This window comes from Colobus angolensis, unplaced genomic scaffold (genome assembly GCF_000951035.1).
Source record: "Colobus angolensis palliatus isolate OR3802 unplaced genomic scaffold, Cang.pa_1.0 Scaffold547, whole genome shotgun sequence".
NCBI classification, from domain to species: domain Eukaryota; kingdom Metazoa; phylum Chordata; class Mammalia; order Primates; family Cercopithecidae; genus Colobus; species Colobus angolensis.
In genome coordinates, this window is record NW_012119010.1 from 220,692 (window position 1) to 247,465 (window position 26,774).

At 41.1% G+C, this 26,774-nt stretch overlaps 1 protein-coding gene across 3 annotated transcripts in view; it reads right to left on the minus strand.

The window, feature by feature from the left end:
• The window catches only part of FAM110B (family with sequence similarity 110, member B), a 164,806-nt gene that overhangs the window by 63,012 nt on the left and 75,020 nt on the right, over positions 1-26,774 (minus strand). For 2 of the 3 annotated variants that reach the window (XM_011961303.1, XM_011961305.1), the window contains one exon: positions 16,484-16,572. The gene's annotated coding sequence lies outside the window, so the exon portion shown is untranslated. Of the gene's footprint in view, positions 1-16,483; positions 16,573-21,705; positions 21,930-26,774 lie in introns of those variants that run through there. The other variant, XM_011961304.1, reaches the window with a different exon arrangement.

The window sequence follows — 26,774 nt, forward strand, 5'->3', positions numbered from 1 at the left end:
TGAACAATGAGAACACATGGACACAGTGGGGGGAACATCACACACCATGGCCTGTTGGGGGGTGGGGGATTAGGGGAGGGGTAGCATTAGGAGAAATACCTAATGTAGATGATGGGTTGATGGGTGCAGCAAACCACCATGGCACATGTATACCTATGTAACAAACCTGTACATTTTGCACATGTATCCCAGAACTTAGAGTATAATTTAAAAAAAAAAAAAAAAAGAAGAAAAATATAGCATATCTCCGTGAGGATATTGAGATTTAAAAGACACAAATAATAGATAAACAGCAAATTATGAATAAATAAAATTATTTTATTTCCTCCAGATGAGTGTAATACTAAGCCTGAAAGTAAAATATGAAAAAGGAAGGCTCAATTAACAGCAATAGAATGTGAGTCTTTTAGCAGTGGTTACTCTGCTTACATGAAGTATTGTTATTAATAATATTAAATGTAATCCTTTCCAGATGAGAAGAGTCTGTTTGTAACTTAATATGAGTGCTTTTTTTAAATAATTATAACTTTTAAAAAGCTAGATATTAACCTTAGACTTCCATTCATTTCTTTAAAATTGGTATGGAGTTAACGTTCCTGGAACTAGCCAGAGGGCTGGGAAAGTAGTAAGCTGTCTCCATGGTAACAGGCTGCTCTGCCATGCAGGGATCATTTCACATGTTCCTTGTAACCCAGCGACCACATGGAGGGGAGAAGCAAGATCCCCATTTTGGATTTTCAGGGTCACCATTAAAAATGAGTTTCAGCAGGATTGTATTTTTATGAGAATGCTGAATGGGGGGCATCTGTCATGAATATGTAGAAATTACCTATGCTTATTTTTTTCTCTTCTTTAGTCTGCCAGTGACCATCAGGCATGGGCTTTGATGGAAGCCTGGTGGTGATAAGGTCATCCACAGATATCATTATGCTGTGAGCTACAGCCGACGTGATTATAAAATTCTGGCGTAGAATCCTGAGACACACAAGAGGGCTGAACTAAAACCCTTCGTGGTGCTGTGCTGCACGCAGCGACTGCCGTCCAGCAGGGCCTTGATGAGCACAAGCAGGACACCTGAGCTGTGATAAATGGCCTGGTGATGACCAGAATCTGCCTGTGCTTGGGTAAGGGACAGGCTACCCCAAGGGGCTGGAAACAAAGACAGGGAAGCTAGGTAACCTGACACCAGGCACTCTCACATCCTGGAATGAGGGAGTCTTCACTGAGCCTATTTCTTTAAGGGAAATGTTTTCATTCTGCTTTGCTTCAAACAATCCCAGCTGAAGAGAGGAGCATGAAAATGCCCTCATCTTTGGAGAGGCATTAACATTTGGCCCACTACAGAGACTGTTTGGTTAACTAAAGAGCATGCTTTAGTAGAAGGGCCCTTGCTTAGGAGAGCAAAGGCATGGCTACACCTGCCATGCACTGCCTCATCTGGACCAAGGGTTTGTAGGAATTCAGTGAGAAATCCAAGTAAATGCTTAAAAGGGGGTGAAGTGCATAGTAAGCAACTCATATCTGTTAACTGCTATATTTATTACTGTTAATATTACTAGTATTGCTCATATTAAAAATTGTGATTTACTTGCGGGTGCCTTAAGTTTATGGTTTTTGCTTTCCACAAAAACCACAATATAATCTGAGCTCAAAGGCCTTTTGGGGAAAATCTCAAGTCAATCTTTATAAATAATGAGATGAAAACACTGAGATGCTCAAAAGAATTATCTGAAGGGTGTACAGATACCTTAGCCGTTATTTTGAATAAACTACAATGGACCCTTGAATAACGCCAGGGGTGAAAGACCCTGACCCTCCACCCCATGCAGTTGAAAATCTGAGCATAACTTTTGACTGCCCTAAAACTTTAACTACAAATAGGCTCCTGTTGCCCGGAAGCGTTGCTGATAACATAAACAGTCAATTAACACAAATTTTGTATGTTAGATGTATGATACACTCTAGTCTTACCATAAAGTAAGCTAGAGACAAGAAAATGTTATTAAGAAAATCCCAGGCTGGGCGCAGTGGCTCATTGAGCCTGTAATCCCAGCACTTTGGGAGGCCGAGGCAGGCAAAATTGCCTGAGCTTAGGAGTTTGAGACCAGCCAGGGCAACACGGTGAAACCCTGTCACTACTAGAAATACAAAAAAATTAGCCAGGCATGGCGGCATGCACTTGTAGTCTCAGCTACTTGGGAGGCTCCAGCAGGAGAACTGCTTGAACCTGGGAGGAGGAGGTTGCAGTGAGCTGTGATCATGCCACCACACTCCAGCCTGGGCAACAGAGAGAGACTTTGTCTCTGCTCACCCCTGCAAAAAAGAGAAAATATATTTACTATTCATTAAGTGGAAGTAGATTATCATAATCTCATTGTCTTACTCTGAGTAGGCTGAGGAAGAGGAGGAGGAGGAAGAGGAAGAGAGGTTGGTCTTGTTGTCTCAGGGGTGGCAGAGGCAGAAGAAAATATAAGTGGACCTGAGCAGTTCAAACCTGTGTTAGTCAAGGGCCAACTGTAGTTAATAGAAAGTCTGCTAATATATGAGAAGGACAGAAATCATACTACATATGTATAAAGGATACAATTTTCTAGAAAACACTAAATGGCAAAAATGTTTTCAACGTAAGCAATAGTTTTGATGCCATTTTACTTCCATGTAATGCTTTCTTCTAAAACATGATCTCCTGATCAAAAATAAATAAGAGCTATGTGAGCTTTTACAATAACTAACTCAGAAGTAAAACCTATCATCAGTGCCTCTGTACAATAGCTTTTCCTCAAAATCTCTGTATCCTATCATTACTAAGTTGGAGTGTTTACAGTGTTCCCCCAATGAATGTCTTTTCAAATTGCCATAATTATTTTGATGCTAATTTTGATCTTAATCCATTTATCACACCAAATCAAATAATGCCGAAGTAAAATGATGTCTGCTAACAGGGAAAAGGTGACAAGGGAGGGAAAAAGTCCTTGGGTGTAGAAGGTAATGCCTGTGAGATCAGATTCTATCACATCTTTTTGTGGAAAGCAAAACCCACAAAACTAAGGCATCCACAAGTAAATTAAACCACGAAACTAGATTAGAGTGGATCTCAGACACCATGTTTTAAGGACTACAGCAGAGGGAAAGTAGCAGTGAAATAGAAGCATCAAACATCTACATAAAGATGCCCAATTCAAATGACAAGGTTGATAGAGTGCTAATTTTCACAGAACTGCAGAAATTACAGCTTAGCCACAGATGACCTTCAAGTGAAGAAATACTTTATGATCCATATACACTAAAGTTCACCAATTCATGTGGCTGATGCAAAAACATGCCTCCAATAGGCAGCATTAAGACCACAGAGTTGATGTGAAATAAACCACCCATCTGTGAAGGTTTTTACTTTAGCTTCTTCTGCCCTTTGTTGGACCATTTGATTGTCATCTTAAAACGTCAAAGCTTTATTGCAGAGTTTTTACCACAGCTAAAGGAATATTCATGGCACTAGTGTCTTATCCTGTCAAAGGCAGTATTTATATACATGAGAATATAAAACCGTTGTAACAAGGAAAAATGTCACGGATTTACAAGGGCTCAAGTTTACAAGGCAGCAAGTTGGTGTGCATGTTGCACCCCATGAGCCCTCTGATCAAAAAGCTAGTATTAAAAGCAGAGAAGACTGTCCTTGATAGTTTTTGGACAAAATATCACTTGGTCTTAGAATGCAGTTAGAACTCCTTCACCCTCTTTTCACTCTAAGGACACTGCTGAACCCAGGATGAAGGTGCAACTGTCAAGGGCAGCTCCGTTTCCTTGTAACTTCTACAAAATTCTAGTGTGTGCCATCAGTTGAAATCATAAACCTTTCTAAAGTCTGGGGAATGAGAGAAATATAATTTGGTTTGTTAAATAAGTATTCATATTCATAGCATCCCATAAAAGGAAGCATATACAATCCCTCTATTCAAATCTCTTCCAAGAATGAAGATAACACAATGTATTATAGAGAGAAAGAGACACATTTCGTTGAATTCACAATTCTGTCTAGAAGTGTTATTTTACTGCATGAGTTCTAAACTAGATATACGACTTGAAACGTCATTTGGAACTGAGAATTCATCAAGTCAGTAAAATAATGAAGACATTTATGGAGAGACTCGGGTAAGAGGGAAGACTCACTGAATATATGTATGAATGAAGCAAAATAAGATTCAATGGAGAAACTAAAATTGTGATTGTCCTTTAAAATTAATTGTAGAATATCTATAATCCTAGCATACTACAACAGATGTAAAATAAATACATTTTGATAGTCTGTGCATTACTTAAAACAAGTATCAAAATAAATTTTTTCTTTTAATTTCATTTTAGCAACATTTATTTGGCCCCTCTTATAAGCCAGTCAAGTGGGAACCAGGTATCCAGTATTGAGTTGAGGTCCTAGGGAGTTTTACTTCTGGGGAAGCCTCTTGGATTCACCCAACAGATAACATTTTTGAAAGATACAAATTAATTTTGCAAGTCCAGTCAACTTTCCCACTGACAATTTACTCATGTTTATATTAATTCCATTGATTTTTAAATGGGGCACTGGCCCCTAAAGGTTAAAGTTTAAAATATAATAAAACCTTTGAGGATCAGTAATCTTCAAAGTATTTTCTTACCACAGAAGCTCTCTTTAAAGACAATGTAGAACACTGGTATGCAAGGTAGATGAATGCAGAGTGGTTTTGGCTAAAGGAGAGCCCCAAATCTCAATCCCCATCAGCCTTGAAACCCCTAATACTCCAGGGAACAAGGTTTGAAAATCACTGCTGGAGTTCAATTCATTCATTCTGCCGATGAGCCAATGAGGAGATGGCCCCAGAGAGAGGTCAAGTTTTGGAGTTGTGATGGCAAAAGAGGCAGAGGAGCTTCTATCCTGGCTTTTCCAGTTATGACCCATGTAGCTTTGAGAGGTCGCTTTTCTCTGATGCTCCTGTTGCTTCATCTATGAAGCTGATATAACAGTTTACTCCAGCCCTCAAGGCCGCTGAAGTGAGAGTGCTTGTAAAATGTATAAGCCTATTCAAAAAGCAAATTGCTACAGCTGCTGCTCTAACAGAAGCCTTAAATCAGAGAACTGGAAGTGAAGCCCAGTGATCTAAGTCACAGACAGATAGATGACCTCTCTAGGGCTCTAGATAAGGCAGAAGGTAATGCACAGCGTTGGTTTCTTTGGCACTACTATATGATAAGCACCCCTGAGAAGGAATTCTTGGTTGGCATCTGCAGCAAGTTCTTTTGCTCAGAGAAACCTTCAGAAAATCCTATGTGCTGAGAAAACATGGCTTCTAAATAGTAGGAAAATATTTACCTCCATAGTCTGTGAAGCACCTGACACCTAAAGCACACTGGACACTTGGCAAGATAGTTTAGAGGGACAGATCTGCAACCAGACGGTGTATGGTGTGAGCTCAAATCTAGCCCCATGATCACATGCTATCTGTTCCATTAATTACCTGCTGTGAGAATGAAGGGAGATGATGCACTAAAGGGCTGAAGTGTCCAGTGAATGCCAAGCAAAATGCCAGCTCCACTGTCTTCAACTTGTGCAATATCACGTCAGTCAGTCATGACAGTACGGAGCTATTAGTCCATTAACATTCCTTTGTCTTTACTGGAAAATATACCTCTATTGACATGAACCCTTAAAGCATCACCATCCATCACTGACAAGTGGGGACTGGGAACTTTGCAAGGTGGCAGTTTGTAAAGTATTTTACATATCAGAGCAATATTGCACAAATTTACAACAGAAGTAGCACTCTCTGTGGAAGGTCCTAAGAAGTGCACAGTGGTCCTACTTATGGGTAAAGCTAAGTGTCAATAAAGAGGTGAATTCTCAGGATGAGACATAAGAACACTTCAGATAGCACTTCAAAGCTAGGTTTCAATCATGTGAAAAATAAGATACTGACTGGATGAAAAGATCTAATAATCATAAAATGGTTTTAAACATAGTGGAATTTAAAATTAATAAGATACTGTAAACATGTACAACATGAAGTTTTATTACTAAAATATAATACGAAATTAAAAAATGTTGCAGATTTGACATAAAATGTCTTCAAGTGATCTCTTAATTTCCTGTTTCTTAATAGTAGATTTAAAGTCATATATTCATATAAATTTTCCTTATTATACTTAGCATATTAATCTCATGCTTAGCGACCAAAGACTGCTAAAAATAAGAGAGAGGTGCTCTCAAAGGCTCCGAATGAGGCAATTTACTTTGTCTTAACGCTCTTGGAGACTACCTTAGACGAGCTGCAGATTCGGTTATGAACATGACCACGGTACACAGGTGATGAACACAGCGTTAATTTCATTTTAGCAACATTGACCGGGCCCCTTCTATAAGCCAGTAAAGCGAGAACCAGGTATCAGGTATTGAGTTGAGGTCTTAAGGAGTTTTACTTCCGGGGAAGTTGGCTTCACTAAACTGAAAACATTTTGGAAAGTTACAAATTAATTTTGTAAGCTAAATCATACTTTCCCATTGATAATTTACTCAGGTTTATATTAATTCCATTGATTTTTTAATTGGGCACTGGCCCCTAAAGGCTAGAGCTCCGTGTGCAAATGGCCAGTGCCCAAGAACTGCAGTGGGGAATAAGCCACCCCGCAAAAAGCAGAATGCAGCACACTTCATAACAGGGACATCTGTGGAGGGTTCAAAGTAGAGAAAACAGATATCTGGTGGAGAAGAAAGTGAACACGATCTTAAAGTGCTTCACAAATCAGTGTGCCAGAAGTATTTAAGAGTTCCTTATACTCTAAAAACGAATGTGAAATTTTTCAGGCCCAAGTTCAACACAAACATCTCTCTGGCTCATAGGCCAATGGTCAAAATCTTAAATCTAGAAGTGTATCAACTTTCTGTTTGTTTGTTTTCTTGAGACAGAGTCTCGTTCTGTCACCCAGGCTGGAGTGCAGTGGTGTGATCTCGGCTCACTGTAACTTCCATCATCTGGGTTCAAGTGATTCTCCTGCCTCAGCCTCCTGAGTGGCTGGGATTACAGGCACCCACCATCACATCTGGCTAATTTTTGTATTTTTAGTAGAGATGGGGTTTCACCATACTGATCAGGCTAGTCTTGAACTCCTGACCTCAAGTAATCTGCCTGCCCTGGACTCCCGAAGGGCTGGGATTATAGGTGTGAGCCACCATGCCTGGTTAAAAGTGTATCAGCTTTACAAGACTTTTCAGTTGATTAAAGGAAGGGGGCATGACCCCCACAAAAAGTAATTTTTTCCCTTTACCAATACAGCATGAAATGTTGAACTACAAATACAACTAGGAGAGTAAATGAAAATGAAGCCTGCTTTTTCTCCTGTTTTTGATGCCAACTGCCAGGTTCAGAGTGTCATGCGTCAATCCCTTTCTGACTGCCCTAGCATCCTGCAGTGTAGCCACTCTAACACCCCCTGTAAAACAGTGTAAAGAGGGAAAGTCCTGGCAGGTGTAGGGTGCAATCTACTCCTTATACTATGCTTAGAATCCAGTGCCACTCGGTGGGGACATTTACCATCATTTTCTTGGTGGTGATCCATAAAATCCCTGCTGGCACCTGACAGCAGCCTCTAGGGATATAATCCTCACGAATAGGAAAAGAGTGAAGCTTCACAATCCATTCTATCTGGGGATGGAGAGTTTAAGGTATACATGGTGGTAAATTTTTCAGTGAAAAATCATGTTTAAAAAATGGAGATTTTGTCAGGCATGGTGGCTCATGCCTGTAATCCCAGCACTTTGGGAGACTGAGGCGAGAGAATCACAAGGTCAAGAGATCGAGACCATTCTGGCCAACATGGTGAAACCCTGTCTCTACTAAAAATACAAAAATTAGCTGGGCATGGTGGCGAGTGCCTGTAGTCCCAGCTACTTGGGAGGCTGAGGCAGGAGAATGGCTTGAACCGGGGAGACGGAGGTGGCAGTGAGCAGAGATTGCACCACTGCACTCCAGCCTGGTGACAGAGCGAGACTCCATCTCAAAAAAAAAAGGGAAATTGGAGATTCAAGTCTACTGCTGGAAGGATGGAAAACACAGAGAATCTTACAGAATCACATAAATTAGAAATGAAATTAAAATCAGAAACACTACTTATAGGCCAACTGTCACTAGAATGATACTTGAAAATATTATAGTTCATCTTCTCTTTAGCGAGGTGCACACCATCCATGCCTTCTGCTGACTCCTTTTTTTCATCCATTATGTATGATTCAGATGGCAGCCAGCAAGGTCTTGGTCACGAGCACACTTCAGGAGCCCGCTGAGCTCAGGAAAGACAGCCTTGTAACTTTTGAGGACACAGAGGACAGACCACTAATATGGTGAACTAGTCTGAACCAAAGATTCAAATACAAACAGTTCTGCAGTGGATTCTCTCATATGCCATTGATCCGGACCACCCAGGAGTTAGCCATACTCTTCTACGTACCCAGAGCTTTGGTTCTGCCTAAAATTCATCATTTTCTTGGATCTCCTCACATTTTCTTTACTTCCAACTCGAGCACTACTAGCTACCATTCTTCTTAGGATGATTTTTCAAATATAGTTTTTAACCCTTTACAAGAATGTCAGAGTCTCAAGGTGGGAAAGCTTCTTCATCCCCATTTCACCCCCGGGCAAACTAGACACTGGATCCGTAATTTTTAATGGAACAGTAAATGAAAAGAAAATTAACATAGGGAACATGAAGGCAGGGGAGGCGTGGATGGCAGGAGTGACCTGAACTCTGTATTCTTCATTGGCCCTGGAGTGTGGGCTTTTACGGTGCCACTTCCCCGAAATAGCAGAATTAACACAATTAGTGAACGTGGAGACAATCCCAAATAACTGAACCTCTGAATATTGAATCTGTGAGTCCACAGGGAATAATCAATTTGAGTAAAATTTAAAAAATGAATAAATAAACTATATAATCTGAATTCTGGAAACAAAACCCTATTTCAAACGCGGTTGAGGAGACCAAATTCAAGTAGCCTTTGAACAAAGCTAATTATGCCTTGATTATTCCTTACTTTGACTAGTTTAAAGTTTCACCCAAGTTCTTACAATTCTGCACCATAATGTTCAACTACATCTAACCATAAATAACCCAATTTCTTCTGCTTCTTCTCCCCTCTTTTGTTTCTGACTTCAGTTTTGCCTTTCTTTCTCCAGCAATAGACTGTGTCTCCCCCTTTCAGTGAAATAATGCTTCTGGCCCTGCTAAGCCCTGTGCTGCTGTGTCTTATATCTGAAGATGGAGCTTGTGAGAGGCAGTGACCAAAAAGACAGATGAGCAATGTACAGTGACTTTCCTCCATATGCACAAAAAACTTCAGTCTATTAAATTCCATAAACATTTCCTTTAATTTTCTTTTTCTTTTTTTTTTAAGAGACAGGGTCTTGTTCTGTGTCACTCAGGCTGGAGCACAGTGGCATGATCATAGCTCATTGAAGCTACAAACTCCTAGGCTCAAGTGGTCCTCTCGCCTTAGCCTCCCAAGTAGCTGGGACCACAGGTGTGTGCCACCATGCTAAAAAAAACCCAAAAAACAAACAAAAAACAAACAAAAAAACAAAACAGAGATGGGGGTCACACATCTACCAGTGAGGAGATGTGTTGCCCATGCTAATCTTGCCCTCCTGGGCTCAAATGATCCTCCCGCCTCAGCCTCCCACAGCACTGGGATTACAGGTATGAGCCACTGTGCCCAGCCCCACAAACATTTCTTTATCTTCTGTAGTTTGCTAGATTCTGTGCTTGATTCTACAGATTCAGAGTTAAAACATAATTCTTACCCCCAACTTGCTTATAGTCTATTAGAGTGAGGTAGAAAACTTTTACTGTAACTTAAATCAGAATTTCACAAGTACCTTTAATGTACTCACAGACTAAAGAATGTACATGACTACGTGCTCACAGTCATAAGGAACTCTGAGGATACAGAATGTAAATGATGAATAAATGGCGATTTAAGGATAAGAAGCCCACATGGGAGGGAGAATCTGAACTGGTTCTTCACAATTTAGACCGAGTTCCTCTTTCTTCCTGCTGATGCGGTTATTTTTCCCTAGATGGTTTATGTCTACATGCCCATTAAGACGTCACTCTATTATGGGCAGTTAAGAACTGACAAGTTTTCCATTCTGTGTTGTTGATGAAAATTTTTATTTTCACAAAGGCTTCCCAGGTGGGTAAATCACTTCATTCCTCTTTAGGAAGTGAATCAGTCCATAGAATAGCACTGATGCTGCAAAGCCATCTACGATCTCCTCTAGGATTTCAACCCTAGCCCATGTGCTCACAGCTCCCTGTACAGAAGAGTTGGGAGGGCAAGGCTTATTTATTCATCCCCTCGAGCATCTGAGAGTCTAGGTTCTTTGAAGAAGGCAACATTTTTAAATAAATTGATCATACAATTTAAGAGATAACACATAAACCCTCAAAGACAGCAAAGAATAATTCTAAGACTACTTATAAATATATGTACATGGTATACATTAAATTGTGAAGAAATTTGTTGCATGGATTATGAATCTGTTGAGAGAATAAATTTCAAAAATTCTTAGATTCCCTCCCACTCCCAAAAACCCATTGCTTTTAAAGGAAAAAGTAACTTTTGAAACAGGCATTAAAGGAACTCTTGGGCTTTAAGAGAGTGGAACTGATAAGGGGTTTCAGGCAAGCAGCAGCCCATAAGCTCTGAGGAGCCAGGTGTGTAGCAATATGAGTAGAATAACAGACACTGACTTTGAGTAAGCAGAAGAGCCCAGATGAGAGGTGGCTTTGGAATTTAAATTTGGTAGACAGGTAACCGGGAGAAAGCAGGTTTCAGAGCAGGGAAGTAACAGGATGAAAACTGTTTGTAAAAATTTTCTGGCCAGGTGTGGTGGCTCACGCCTATAATCCCAGCCATTCGGGAGGCTGAGGCAGGCAGATCACTTGAGGTCAGGAGTTTGAGACCAGCCTATCCAATATGGCGAAGCCCCATCTTTACCAAAAACATAAAAATTAGCGGGTGTGGTAGCACACACCTGTAATCCTAGCTGCTTGGGAGGCTGAGGCAGGAGAATTGCTTGAAACTGGGAGACAGAGGTTGGAGTAAGCTGAGACTGTGCCACTGCACTTCAGCCTGGGCAACAGAGCCAGACTGTGTCTCAAAAAATAAAAATATGAAAAAAAATTTTCTGCCTCCTACATGGACTGGTGTGGGAGCAGAAACTAGAGGCAGGTGACTAGCATATGGCTAAGTCAGTAATGGGACTGTCTGGTGATGAAGAGGGCTGTGCTGGGGCATGAGCCCTCAAGGATGAGTCAGCAGGGCTCAACACCTGAACAGGCAGGCATAGTAAGGGACAGTCACTTGGGAGGCTTCCTTCCAGAGGAAGGGTCTTCACTGACTGTCCTGGTGAGTGAAAGCTGACTCTTTTTGACCAAGGGTGATGTGGAGCTTGGTTTTAAATGTATCATAGAGAACTGGACCTGTAGGACTGAAGTAAAAGCAAAATATAAGTATTTCAGGAGCATGAAGGGCCAGTGCTCTGTGAAGCTCTGCCTAAAGACCATGCAAGGAGAAGGCAGCATTGCTCCCCTGGTAAACAGAAGGAATTTCCAGAAGAAATGCAGATTAGGAATACATTTAGGTTTTTGGTTGCATCTCTGAACACAGATACACAGACATGATACCAGAATTGAATATTTAGCATTCTTTTATCCTATGCTATGGAAGAGGGAGACCTGTGTGGAGAAGCTACTCCAGTGCTCACTAAACACCAGGTCCTGGCAAGCATCACAGGTCTCTGAACTCCTCTGAGTACTCAGAATGCATGACTGCGTTCTCCATCCACACCTAGAGATGGTAGCACATGATTTACAGGTTGAAAATAAAGTGAGAAGGTCTGGAAAGTCTAGGTTTTCTCCTGGCACAACTGCAATTGCTGTTTAAATCTCCTCTCTTTCACCTGTGTCCTCCTAACAGGCCCTTTCCCTCTTCGTACGACCTTTTTGGTCTCTTTCCTACTCTGACTGAAGATTTTCATCGTTTCCACAGATCATTCTAATATTCCACTAGACACTGATGTTTCCGTGTAACCTTTCCATTCTAGCTTTCCCATTGTCCGACTTCCCTCAGCTGGCTTTCCTGTTGTATGTACGACCCTGATGTTGTAAAGAAATTAACTGGTGTGCAAGGTCTAGATAGGGGTTTGATAGAAGAGCCTTGGGTAGACTTGGGCTTCATACCCAGTGTATGTCTAACCACATGGTTGCCCTTTGATCTGAAGTTTAGCCTCTGATTCCCATATTACACATATCCCATATCTACATATTGAAGATTCTAATGCTTCTCTGAAGGGCAAGTAAAGATTGCACAAAATGTCTCCAGCACACGGCCACAGGGCAGTCCTTCTATAGTCCATGGGCATAACTGCAGCCCATCCTTCCTCTCTGCTGATCTTTGTAAGAAAACTAGTGATTACATTTACAATGACACTATTTCTATTATAACAGCCATTAATAAACAACTATGCAGGTAGTAATACAGAGTTTATCTTTCATTTGATTAAAAAAATTTAAATATGTCAAAATTACTCATTTTTTTTAAAAAATAGGGTCTTGGCTCTGTTACTTAGGCTGGAGTGCAGTGGCATGATCACAGCTCACTGCAGCCTCAAACTCCTGGAATCAAGCAACCCTCCCAACTCAGCCTCCTGTACAGCTGGAATTACAGGCGCATGCCACAATATCTGGCTAATTAAAAAAAAAATTTTGTACAGACAGGGTCTCACTATGTTGCTCAGGCTCGTCTTGACCTCCTGGTCTGAAGTGATCCTCCCAACTCAGCCTCCTAAAGTGTTGGGATTACAAGCGTAAGCAAATAACACCCTACTGTAATTTGACAATTTAAATTCCAATCAATAATTTTTTGAGGTTCACAATAAATGTGTGTTAAATCCTCAAATATAGAATTCTACTTCTGAGTATGAGGGGGACTATCCCTATATCTATCCTTAGAGAAGCGCATACAGTTTTTATGAGTAAGTAAAAGAAAACATGTAAAATCCCTGCTTTTTTCCCCCAGAGAATGCCCTTTCCTCTTCCTCTTTTTAAAAAAGCAGCAAGCAAGCCTGGCTCCCGGCACAGTGGGTCTCACTTTTGTGCCAACTCTCCTGATTCCTGAGGAGACCTTGCTCAAGGTCAGCTGAGATGGCCTCAGAGGAGCCACACCTGACTGTACTGCTGGAATCTGATCTCTGAGTCATTCTCTTGGGAAACAGCTGATCTGGAGAGAGGCAAAAGTCAGGGGTGCTGGCATGAGTGGATGATGAGTCATTGATGAGGTACAAACCTCTCATTCTGGAGGACCAGCTTTAGGAAACACCGAGTTGGATAAAAAGGTGTCTGGGGAAAACCAGCAAGCATTTTTGGTCAGGCCCATTTAACATACGAAATAAATATGCGAGGGCTGTTGTTCCAAGCAATTTCTCAAGTATCTAGCATGCACCACATTAAAAACGCGAAAATCTGAAGAGAAGTTTTGAAAAAGGAAAACTTCAAGGAGAAACAGATTTTATCAATTACTTAAGTTTGAATAAGATAGCAAGAAACAAAAAACAAAGGAAGCCTTCAAGCTTATTTCCTGAAATTGTAATTACATGCATAACGCACAGATATTGGTGTTTGTGTATTCCTTTAAAAATGACTTACATATATACACTACTCAGGACATTTCATGTTCCAGGATGAAAAAACTCAAAAAGGTTTGACCAAAAGAACATTACGATATCATTTTATTTCATGACTTCATTTGCCTTTTAGTTTCCTTAAACAAGGAGCCACTTTTAAAAAATCCCAGTGTGTTCTCTAAAAACAAAGTAATCTTAAACTCATATATTGAGAGCAGTGAACATTTAATGGCGATAATAATGCATATGAATTCATAAGGCTGCTAATCTGTAATTTAAGAATCTAGGAAAGAAAAATGTTTTAATAAACTTTAAATACAATAATAACCTGAAAGTTAAAAACATTTGGATACAGATAGGAAACAAATTATGCTTTTCACAGCATTCTTTACAGCACTTTAAAAAATGTTTCAATCTACATCGGAAAACTGGTATAAAAACAACTCGAAGTAACTTGTACAAATTGACTTAAGGTTATTTAAGAATTAGGTATCTTAGGTATCAGGGCTAGGATTTACGCCTGCAACTCAGCTGACAGGGTGTTGGTGAGTCACATGGCTAAGCTCTTTCTAACCTTCCTGATCTAGGTAAATAATAGTATTGATAAAGCTCAAGCCAGTTACTTATGCCTGTGAAGGTAACTGACTGTCTGCTTTGGATGGTTTGTCTTGATGCCGGGAGGCACCCGCCCCTTCTTGTGTACCTAGGCTATATCAGGTATCTCCATTGCTCTGTCTTGTTACTTTCCCTACACCCCTACTGCCTTATCCTGTTCTTCTTACTTGGCATATGAGAAACTGAGGCTCACAGAAAATAAAGAAAACCATCCCAGTCCATCCAACTGGTTACTAAGCAGACGAGCTGAGGGGATGGCCAGGTCTACTAAACCCTGTAGTTCTTCCCTGGCCACCAGGGCTGCGAACAACTGCACAACCATCCTGGTGAGCAGAACATCACCCAGCCATGTACAAGAGAGAGGAGGGGTGGTGGGATCACAAGAGGGAATAACATGTCCTGCCTGGCTTGCTCTGACTTCCCAGTTCTAGCACTGCCAAGTCCCATGTCCCAGGAAATCCCTCAGTCATGGGCAAATCAGGATGGATGAGCTCCCTAGAATGGTGCAGAATGAAAAACATGGGACTGTTGGAAGGCATTCCCTACTAAGTACACTGGCACTCGGGTGCAGTTTTACAACCTCAGCTCCACAAGTGCTGGCGATGGCAGATGCAGAGCTCCTTCCAGTCAACAGGAGCCCCAGGCTTTTGTATCAGAGCTTCTTATATCTGAGATAAGAAGATAAGTAAGATGGTGATAAGAGTGAGAGGCTTCAGAGTATAGCACTGAGGGGTGTTGTTGGCTTTCTCTTTAATTCCTGTTTCTACAGATTGTACAATTCTGCCCGGCACAGGCTGATTCTTATTTGTCAGCCTAAGTTAGATTCTTGAAGGTTCTAGAAAAGCGATTACATCACCTGACAACATCCTGCATAATGCAATAATAATAAATTACAAAACACATGGCTTACTATATCAGCAAGGGTACATTACAAACGGATGCTAGAAAGGAAGCCGGAGGAAGGCTGTCAATCAAATCCAAGCATGGGGCCACTCAGAATGTGGGCACTGAGACTGAGGCTGTGTTCTCCTGAGGGTTGCTCTTTACACTTTTCAACTTGTGGTGGAAATGAGGTAACTGGAGAGCTGTCTTCATTTTCCTAAACATTTCTAACCTCCTCATTTGGTGTTATTGAGCTCTCACTCCCTCCATAAAAGAGGGAACCATCTGTACTTTGACCACCATCCTTCCACTTCCTTAGCTCCTTCCTGGAAGACCGTCTGACTGTAGGAAGAGACCTGGAAAAAATGCTCCCAAGCTCTCCATCAGCTGTGGGGACCAGAAAGGAGTCCCGGGAGCAGGGGGGATGTGGGGAAAAGCACCCTGCCATTCCCAGGCCTGCTGGCCAGCCATCCTCCAAAGATACTCCACCCCCTCAGTCTCAGTTCCTGGACTGGAATTTAAGTTCTGCTCTCTCGACTCTGCCTCCCTTCAGGAGCAAAGCTCTCTCCTGGTCACCCACTCCCAGTGCCCCTGCTGCTGACCCTGCACCACCATCTCATTCCCCAAGCACAAAGAGGAAACTTCTGGCCAGGCCAGGTGGCTCATGCCTGTAAACCCAACACTTTGCAAGGGTGAGGAGAAAGGACTGCTTGAAGCCAGGAGTTAATATCAGCCTGGGCAACATGGTGAGACCCCATCTCTATGAAAATTTTTTTTTAAAATTAGCCAGGCATGGTGGTGCACATTCATAGGCTTAATTACTCAGGAGGCAGAGGCAACAGGATCACTTGACCCCAGGAGTTCAAGGCTGCAATGAGCAACACACCATTGCCCTCCAGTCTAGGCAACAGGGCAAAACCCCAACTCTGAAAAAAAAAATTTTTTTTTTTAAAACACAGAGGACTTCTAAATTATTGGGATTACCTGATAAACAGCACATAGCATTTAACAAACTAACAACTAGCAGATATGCAAAAGGTGTATCATGAAACCCCTTGGAATGACAAATGGCCATCACTGATACTTTGGTCCTGGAGAGGACCTCAAAAGGTGGGTATTTTATTTTATTTTATTTCATTTCATTTTATTTATTTATTTTTGCCAGACAGCAAAATATCTGAAACCTCAGATTCTTTGTCTTAGTGCAATAATGACACAGGTTTTCATAGAGAATCAATACCTCCTTCTTAGAATGGATCAAAGCAAAGCAATATGCTTACCTGAGAGGAGAATGAGTATTTTATGGATGGTAGGCAGAGGTCACAGGAATGCTGTCCTTTCTTAAAATGCTCTCTGCAGTAGGAAATTGCTAAAAAAAAATCAAAGGAAGAAAAGATTGCTTTTGCCTTTTTATTTGATAAAAATAGGCAGGCTATTAAATACATTTAGCAACAGAGAATGGTAATTCTTTTAAAAATTAGTCAATACAGGCTGGGTGCAATGGCTCACACCTGTAATCCCAGCACTTTGGGAGGCCGAGGGGGACAGCTCACTTGAAGCCAGCAGTTGGAGACCAGCCTGCCCAACATGGTGAAAACCTGTCTCTACGATCAAACCACAAAAAAAAAAAAAAAAAAAACCACACACACACAAAAAAATTAGTTTGGTGTGGTGGTGCTACTCGGGAGGCTGAGGCACAAGAATCGCTTGAACCTGGGAGGTGGGGGTTTCTGTAAGCTGAGATCGTGTCACTGCACTCCAGCCTGGATGACAGAGCGAGACTCTGTCTCAAAAATAATAAAAATAGAAACTGATCAATATATTTAAAAAAAGATAGCACACATGTCAGTACACCAAAATGCATTAGTTTTTACTACTTCATTTGGAAACTAAGTGTTTTGTTCACTTCAACTATTGTTTCTTTTTTAAAAGAGACATTTAACCATGGATAGCAATTATGCAGAAAGAAGAATATAACATCAAGTTGTGATGAGTCGCATAAATAACGTTTTATGTGACATCATATCTTATTTCCAGGGCTATGAAAAAGTGTTAGAGTTTTAAGGGGCCTCAGAGCCTCTGGTACACACTCCCCATCTACAGAACTGGAAACTGAGGCCCATTCAAAGTGAGGGGCTCCACAGCACCTCTCAGCTGGCTGGGGCAGAGCTCTTGATTGCCCCAGGAGCACCCTTCATCTGCACTGTAGCACCCCCATGCCAGGAATCATTAATTCTCTCATTCATTCAACAGGTACTGACTGAACACTTTCTATGGACCAAGTACTGTTCAAGGCTCTGGGGGTTAAGATGAAAAACCTCTGACCTCATGGAGTTTACATTCCAGAAAGGGGAAACTAAAGAAATAAACAAATACAGTAAATACTATCTCAGAATGTCCCACTGAGGTGGCTCCATTAGAGCGAAATCCTTTAGGCAGTGGGGGAAGGAGCCATGGGCTCCCTGGGGAAGCACATTCCAGGCAGCAGGGGGAGCAGCAGCGCCACTCTCCACGCTGTGCAAAGGCACAGGAGGTTGGTGTGGCTGTGAGTGTGGGGGATTAGTGGACACTGTGTGGCAATGGATGGGCCCACCTATGGAAAGTCGGTGTCATGGACAGGCAAGCTGATGAAGGCCAGAGTGCTGGAGAATAGCTACTTAAAGAGGGGTAGCAAAGGAGACAGGGAAAAAACAAACCACAGACAAGAGGGCAACAGAAGAGAACTGTTTCCTATCCTGGAGGTCCACTGGGTTAGAGAGCTGCTCTAAGGGGCTACCATCCAACTCAGGCAGTGGGATGGGGTCTGGAGGGTGGGAAAAGTAAAGCTGCACATTTTACAGGGTTTGAAAAAGTAAGTGTGGAAGCCTGACTAGGGTAACACATGACAGAATTAGGAGGATTACCTGCATGCAGGATCTATAGAAGTAGAAATGCAAGATCTGTTTCCATGTAGAGATTTTACTGGTAGCAAGATCTTGTACAAATAGGTGACCCCTAAAGTGGACTTCTCCTCCAAATTTGACAAGATTTAAAATTTAAATCCAATTAAATGTATAAGAAAAGCAAACACCTTCAAGGTGAAATCCAAGTGTTATAATCCAGTCTCAAATTTTACAAGCTTGTCTTTAATGAGCACATACAAGATAAATGACTTTCAGGAGTCTACATGCAGCCAAGAGTAAATGACAATTCCTGCCAATGCAAACAGTTCCAAAAGTAATCACTAAATTACTTAAGAGTATAATAGCAATAAAAGTGTTTGGTGATGCATCTAAGATGCATTTCTAAATTCTGGATATGTTAAAGAAAACTTCAATTCCCACAGGATGTAAATCTATGAACATATTTCCATATAACAACCTAGTGTGTATTCTGAGAAGAGTTAGCAGGTAGAAGAGAAATGATACTTTACATGTATTGAAATCAATAAAAAATACAAAAACAGAATATGAAGCTATGCCAGCTTCAACTTAATGCTGAGTTGTGAATGTGATGTCAAGATGGGCAGGAAATAGTAAGTTATGGGTTGGGTAACATCTCTCTTCTGCTGAAGCCCTCCCTGGCACTCCTCACCCCCTTTCTAAAAAACTGGGTGCCCCTCCTTGGTATCACCAAACTATGTATCTCTATCTGTCTCATGCACCCCTATTATTATTAATTTAGCTGCTTCTCTTCCTCAGTAGTCACTTCTTACAGGAAGGGACTGTGCCTTCTTTCTCTCGATAAAGCTTAGCACAGAGCTTAGCACATGGTGAGTGTCCATGACCATAGAATACTACAATGAAAAATAACTACACTTAGATGAGAGGCCTAATACCTTTTCTCATATTTTTCCAATCCAGGCAACTTTAACAGGTCAACCCTGAAATATTTATCAATTGCTAATGACAAATATCTATCAGGTTTTTGGATTATCACAGATGCCAAGTGACCAGCCACAAATCTACCTACAGATATTACCATAGAAACTCTTACATGCAATATCATGCCCTACCCATTTCTCTTTCCTCTTCACAAATATCTTCCACACCTTGTTCAGCCCAGTTACTTTGCAGCACATCATATTTTTCATGAAATGACTTCATTTTTAAACTAGTGACCACTTTTACTATTTAGACCTCAGGAGAAAATGTTAGAAAGTATCCCTTATAACAGAAAATGTTTTAATTTTAAAATATAATATTTATGCTTATGCTGACAGACCTATTGTTGTTTGGTCAGAAACGTCATCAGTAAAGAGTTATGGAATTTTAAGGAGGAAAAAGAACAACATTTTAAAGTGTCCAAAAAATTTCTTTTTATTTTCTTGTCACAGAAACATGCAAAGAGTCTTCTTAATCTAGTTTTAAAAAAGTTAAGATATGATATATCGGAAGATAAAAGCACATACTTTGGTTACTTTACAAAAACATAAATAACACTTGTTTAATTATGTTATAAAAAAGCCCCTTCGGTGTATATGAAAAGTCCCTTTGGGATATCATAATGCCGGTGCATTACACAGTACACAGATACATCCATATTTAAATTTTTTAAAAAGTTCCTCCTCCACACAGAAAGTCTTTAAGACCCAGCCTTAGGGATTTGACATCACTTAGAGCTACTTGCTACATCTTTCCATGACACACACCTCAAAGGGGCTCCCCCAAAAGGAACTCTAGACAATGTTTATGTGTGCCTAAGGCTTTCACAGTGGAGAAAACCTTCTTGGAAATTATTTAAGACTAACAGAATTTAGGAAGCATTTCAGGAGATAGAGAGACACACAGAGAGAGAGATTGATCCACACCAATTTATCCTTCCCAAAATGAGTGTCCAAGCCTAATTGTTGATTCCCAGAAAGGTTTTTCTGCACATCCACATAGAAGAGCACAGCAGGCAGAGGGAGGGAGGGAAATGAGAGAGGAGCCTGGACTTCTGGAAAGAGCAAAACCACTTTCACTGAAACTGCACTCTCTGCCACTGGTGCATATCTTCTGCAATGGGAACAGGCGTGGTTTGTATCAAGGAAGTGGAATGTGAAGTAGAACGACTGTTCCCAGGTTCATTTCACCACACAAGGTGTCTAAAAACTGAGAATGTCGCCAGCTGGTTCAAGTCACAAAGACACTGTATTACAAGCAACAACTACCAAACTTTCTTATTACAGATGATACTCTGTTATAATTCAAGGCAAGTTTTCATAATATTCATTTTTTTCCCTTAAAAATGTTATTTGGATGCAATTTGCACTGGATGATTTACTATCTACCAGGATGGACCTGGAAGGGAATGTGGAGTGGGGAAGGAGGCACGGTTGGTAAGTACTCTGAAGTTTACTCTGTCAAAGAATATACTGAATCCCTTTAACCAGAATATAGTTCTAGATCAGAGCAGGTATTTGAACAAATCATTAAAATTGCATCATTTGGCTTTTCAGGAGCAGAGAAATAATTCTTGATAGTTTTTAGAGATCAGCAAGGCTCTGGTGATAGCAGACGCATGGTGGCTGGCAGCCAGCCATGTGACTGGTGACTCAATACACAAGTTTCTGTGGACTCTACAGCCTGATATGGGAAGGACATCAATTTTTAAGTTTGATGAATAAGTAAAAACAAAGGAAGTTTTGGTATAAAACAGGACACTATGAAGAAGGGACACTGAGAAGGAAAAACTCATGCTGCATTTGTTTGGGATATTTGAACCTCAGTCTTGCCCATTTAAATATTTTTCTTTTAGAATGTGCCATTTTTTATCACAGATTAAGATTATCAATTTTCAGGCAAAAAGTAATAGAAATAAAAATGTTGTCAAACAGTAGACAAAGTAAGTGGTAAGAACCCCACCTTCCTGCGACTTCGTTTCAACTCCTAACATTGCCCTGCTAAACAAAGCCATGAGACGAAAATTTTTCTTTCAAGCACAGCTAAATATACACTTTAAATATCTCTGGCAGAATGGGATATGTTAACCCTCTCTGTATTTAAAAGGTTTACTAAAAACTACAAAAGGTGAGACAAAGAAAACCATCCAAAATGAAGGCTGCACACATCTCTGAAGAAACAATAGCACATTACTTCTGCTAAGGCACAGCTTCAACATCAGGAGAGTCACTGCCCTGTCCTAATTAGAGTGTGTTTCACTAAATTCTTCCTGATCATTCACTATTCAGCACAGTGTGGACTCAATGCAAACAAAGTCCACTGAGTACTGAAACGCACCTACAAAGACACCCAAACTGATGCAACATCGGGCTTTCCAAAACAGAAGCGAACCGGTAAGCATCACTCCCAAGCACACACATGCACTCTTGAATCCAGGTAAAAACATGATTCCTCGGTGAATACTGTAAACAGGGTAACTGTTTACCAGGCAAGCCTGCAGGAGAATGTATTTTCATATGGAATGCTGGAGTACCCATGGTATTAACAAAGCAAAATCAGATTAAACAGATGACATGATGAACGCACTTCATTTCACGCATGGCCGTGTTTTTCGTGAGAGATAGACTTAAAGTAATTACCATGAACTGAGTCTCCTTCACTGAACTCCCACCGCAGCTGGCTGTCCTTAACGGCTGATGCTCCACAACAAAGACGAACGCCTTCTCTCGGGCGCCTTATTCCTTCTTTAACGTTACCAGCCGAGCACCTCCACTGTTGCAAGAACACAGTACAGCACCTCTGTATCTATGTCTCTAATGCAGCATAAAGATTACTGTGGAAACCTATCACACGGGCGAGCAGCAACGCCACCAACCAATAAGGAAAAGGCACATGCGGAATCCAGCACATGCTCTCTGAGACGCAGGCTGTCACCGGCGTTTAGCAGGCTGCTAATCTAATTATAGCTGGTTTGCTAGCACAGAGCCATTGGAGCAAAGCACAGGAGAAAACGAAATTTTAATAAATTAAACCTCATAGACAAAATCATCTCGACTTCTTGTCACTTTGAGGATTAATGTGTCACCTTATAAACTATAAGTGATTTTTAAAGTGTATTCTTATTTTCCTGAAATCTAGAGAAACAAAGAGTGGTTAAATCAATGCACAGCACTATCGGCTTAGTTAAGCTTATCAGATTCCAGCACTAAGAATAAATAATAAAATTGATACTGTGAAAACAATAGTGGTGCTATAAAATCTGAGTCTTACTTTATTTACCTAATTAATAATTTGCCACATATTTGTCATAAAGTGCTAATTAATCTCTCTTCGATATAGTTGGAAATACCATGCAAATTTCTATTTATGGCGGAAAAGTGCTAATCAAGGTGTAAAAAATCATAATCTTGACTACAGTGATTAATTCACAGTTACAAGGGACAGAAAAGGGATCTCAGAAGTTATTGTAAAAGGAAAAATTAAACACATTTGGCCACTACACAACTGAACGGCCAAACTACTTCTAGAAGCCAAATCCTGTGACGCGTTCTCACAGTCAGACTGCCTCAGTTAAAGTTCTGGATCTGCCACTACCTAGCTCTATGACCCTGGGCAAATAACTGCATTTCTTTGTCTAAGACAACGACAGGAGCCACCTTGAAGAATTACTGTCAATGAGCTGTAAGTGCTTAGCACAGGGCCTGGCACAGGGTGGATTCTGGGTTCTATATTAAGCTCTTATGAGCAGTAGTGATCTCAACCACTCCATATTGTCTCCCTTTCTTTCCAGCATCACAGCACTCAGAAGAGTACCTCAACACGCCTCCATCGTGCAGTTCTGTCAGAAATACCATTCAGAAGTCATGAAGGCCAAGAAGCTAATGGTAGGGTTGATTAATCACACAGAACAATTATTGGTATTCACTGTTGTAAGGCAAATTATTTCACCTACTTCTTTTTAGATATATAATAGTCACTACTTTCACTTGATTCTATACAAACCTATCTTAAAAATAATTTTTCAGGAAATTAAGGGCTTCTAATTATTTTTATTAATGATACAAATTTCAAAAATGTTTTCTATGGAATATAAATTGGGAAAAGTTTTAATTAGAAGGAGCTGGATTAAATTTAAAATGACAAATTTATGTTGAAAAGGGAGAGAAGTCAGCCAGTCAAATGCAACTCTCAGTTCTGAGAGTTGTTTATCTACTTCTTTTCCCTTAATTTCTTTCTTGTCAATATGTTCTACAGAATTAGCAGTCCTGAGCTGATCTAATCAAATTTGTAAATGTTCAATGTGTTTTTTTTATATTTCCTACAAGTGGGTATATTCTACCAGTCAAATTCCAATCCAAAGATAAAATGCAAACTTTCCATTTCTGTATTTTTTTTTTTTTTTTAGCTAAAAAACAAAAAGCTGACACGCTCAAGAGGCATTATGATTTGCTCTGAGGAACCAAATCTTCACAGGGATTAATTAGTTACCAAGAAACAGGACTACTGGCGAAGGGGCACTTCATCCTCCAATCTCTGTGTACCACAAACTGTTGGGAAATAAACCAGTGAAAGGAATGACATGGACCATAAACCTCAAGGGAAAGCACAGAAACTCATGGTCCATAAATTCAAGAGTGAAAACCTGTGCTGGAATGCAAATGCATACACAAACCCTGGAAAAATGTGGTGGAGATAACTGGCTAAAGAAAGTGAGAGCTGTGTGTGCTACCTTGAAGCATCTTCCTCGTGAATTATCAGAGTGCAATCACCATCATCAGGAGGTAAAAACTCCAAGAGGAATTGGCTTCAGAGATTTGGCCTAAGGCACAGCTCCCTGCAGGCTGCCAGGATACAGGCTAGTAACACTTCTAGGCATTTCTCTAGGAAACATCTAACAGCTTCTGCCTTCCTCTTCATTTAACAGACTGCTAGCTCAAAATAGGCACTGAAAAAGCTGTTTAATTAATTTGTTTCATGCCTGTTTAGTAGAAGACATTAAACAGACACTTTCTAAAAGAAGAAAGCTACTGTCCTTTCTTGGGTCTTATCTTTCAACATGTTCAGACCCAGTATTTGTTTTGGAGCTGAGTAACAGTTCATTGGGAATCTTTCTTATTGCCGCTTGGCTAAGGGGGGGCCTATGTATACAACCTCTGGAATGAGCCCTCTTGTCTTTGAACTTCAGTCAACACACTTTTGATTCTGAAAAATCATTTGTTTGCTCAGTGAATCATGTTAGGTCCTGACTATGTGTAAGGACTTGTGCTGGACCCTGGAAATACTGTAGGGAATAACAGAGCATTCTGATTCCTAAAGGAACTTCTGTTGTAATGTGGGAGTGCTCATTAAGTGATTAACAAACAAGCAATAAAGGTCAGGTAAACTGCAGCTCAGCACAGGATGCTCACATGACAGGGGTGGAGGATCTGGCTAAGGATGAAGCAGGTTTGCCGGCTTCCTCAGCAGGAGCATGGGGAAAGACCTTCAAGAGCTGTGAAGGTCGTGGAGAACCTGGCCGGGGCAGTGGACGGAGGATGAAGGAGGAGACACAACCACACACACTAGAGGAGGAAAGGGTTTGTTTGGCTCAAGCTCCCTGAGGGTCTGACCGCCGCTCCTCTCCTTCTGGATCTTTGTAGATTCCCATTATCTTCCAAGTCGAAACCCTCATCTACTCTTCCTGACTCAGAGAATGCGGACGTGTACATTTTACATTTGCTGTACTGACGAGGAGGAGCAGGCACTACAGAAACCTTCTGCCTCACTGCATGGATTTCCTCAAGTTCTGTTCTCATTCTCTAACCCTGGAGACTGAAAATGAGGCTGTGTTTCCAGAATTTTCATATAGAATTGTTACAACTGTTACAGTTTTTTCGCCTTGGAAAAAAGTTAGGGTTCACGTATAAAAAATGATTCTGTTGAAAGTCAGGGCTCCGGGATAACTTTAGAGAGATTATAATATTCCGGCAGGAAGTATCTCGGTTTCAGCTGCTGGTCAAACACTATCTTAATGAGAGGGGTCCTGGAGAGCTGTTTCTGTTCTGATGAACTGCACCAGGGCCTGAGAAGGAGGCCTGGCTGCACGTGGGGCTATTGCGTCTGATGTTAAAGGACCGGCATTTGAGCAGTGGTCCAGCAGAAGCCTTGGGCCCCAGCCCACATAAGGAGTGGAGGGCAGCTTGGACGGCTGAGGCTGAGCAGCGTTTCTATCAGGGGATCTCAAGCCACAACATGAAGTCACTGCAGGCAGAGCTGGGCACCGAAACCAACAATCCGCTCCCCAGTCAATGCGAGCCGGGTCTGGGGAGTCACCAGGATCACCCCACATTGAGGAAAAGAAAAGAATACCCAGGTTGTGAAAGTCTCCTTCTGGCTACCAGGGGCAAGACAACTGGTGGGCAAGAGTCCAGGCAGCTGGTGCCCCTTCCTTCTCTGTTTCTGACACTCAAACAGCAATCTTTCTTTTTTTGTGAAGAGTGTGGCATACCAGGCACTTATTCAGCTGTGGCCTGGTTGGCCTGGGGCAGACTGAAACTGGCTGCTAGAAGTCACTCCTGCTGCTCCAAAGGCCATGGGCAGCAGCCCTGGCCCCAGCTCCCCTACAGACACTTGGCATCCCTGTGCCATGAGGCAGCCTCACTGTCTGAAAAGGTCCTCAGTGGCTCCCCAGTACCTGTGCATCAGCACCAAACACTACGTGTGAGTTCTCAGAGAGGCTACCCGCTGAGAGGGACAATGATGTTGGACAATGACCTTGCCAGGTACAAAAGCCCTGAGCAGACCGCTTGAGTCTTCTCTGCAGGGCTCGGGTTAGAAGCCAATTGTGCATCCTGAAGTGTCTTCTCAAAGCCTAGTTTTTCTTCTTCCTCAAATGATCTGCTTTTTACAGTACTGGTGAAGGGGGAGGGTACTACGAAGCTCGGGAAGGGGTATGAATTAAAGAGGTTACTAGGACTCTCACACTGGAGCGGGAACTTGGTTCTCATGCAGTTTCTTGTCATCAGGGCTCCTCCTCTCTGTCCTCATAATGACGTTTAACTCATATTTATTTACTCCTATCATTTGCCAAATACTGTGTTAGGATGAGGAGGACAAGGACCTTCCAAACCAGCGAAGCAGACAGATTCAACAATGCCAATGACTAAACCTGAACAGGGCTTTAAAATTGCAAACGAAACGTCACATACAGTATCTGCTTTGAGAATCCCCAAAATGCTGTTGGGTAGGTATTCTTATCTTCTCACTTAGAGATATGGAAATGGCCCAGGGGGGTTACAGGACTTGCTCAGCGACTCCAGACTCAATTCATTCCTAACACTCAATTCATTCCTACACACAAAAATTATTTATAATTATCCCATGGGCATAGTAACTGGATAGGATTAATCTTATATATAATAAAACCATAATAACGACATATTACAACCTAATAATAATTAGGTATTAAAATCATAAATAGATATTATTGTTTAATGAGAGCTATGAATTCTGTTGCAGAAGTCATCCTAAGACTTTAGCTTCCCTTCTGTTCTCAGATCATACCATGGTTTTGGATGTTAACAGGCATCCTCTAGGTTATGAAAGTGTTTACCTCATTATTCATCTCTGTACCACCTAAAGGACCTAGAATTCTTTCTATATGGACCATAGAATAATTTCTACAAAATTTTAAATTACAATACATGGGCAAATATCCTAAATTTCAGTT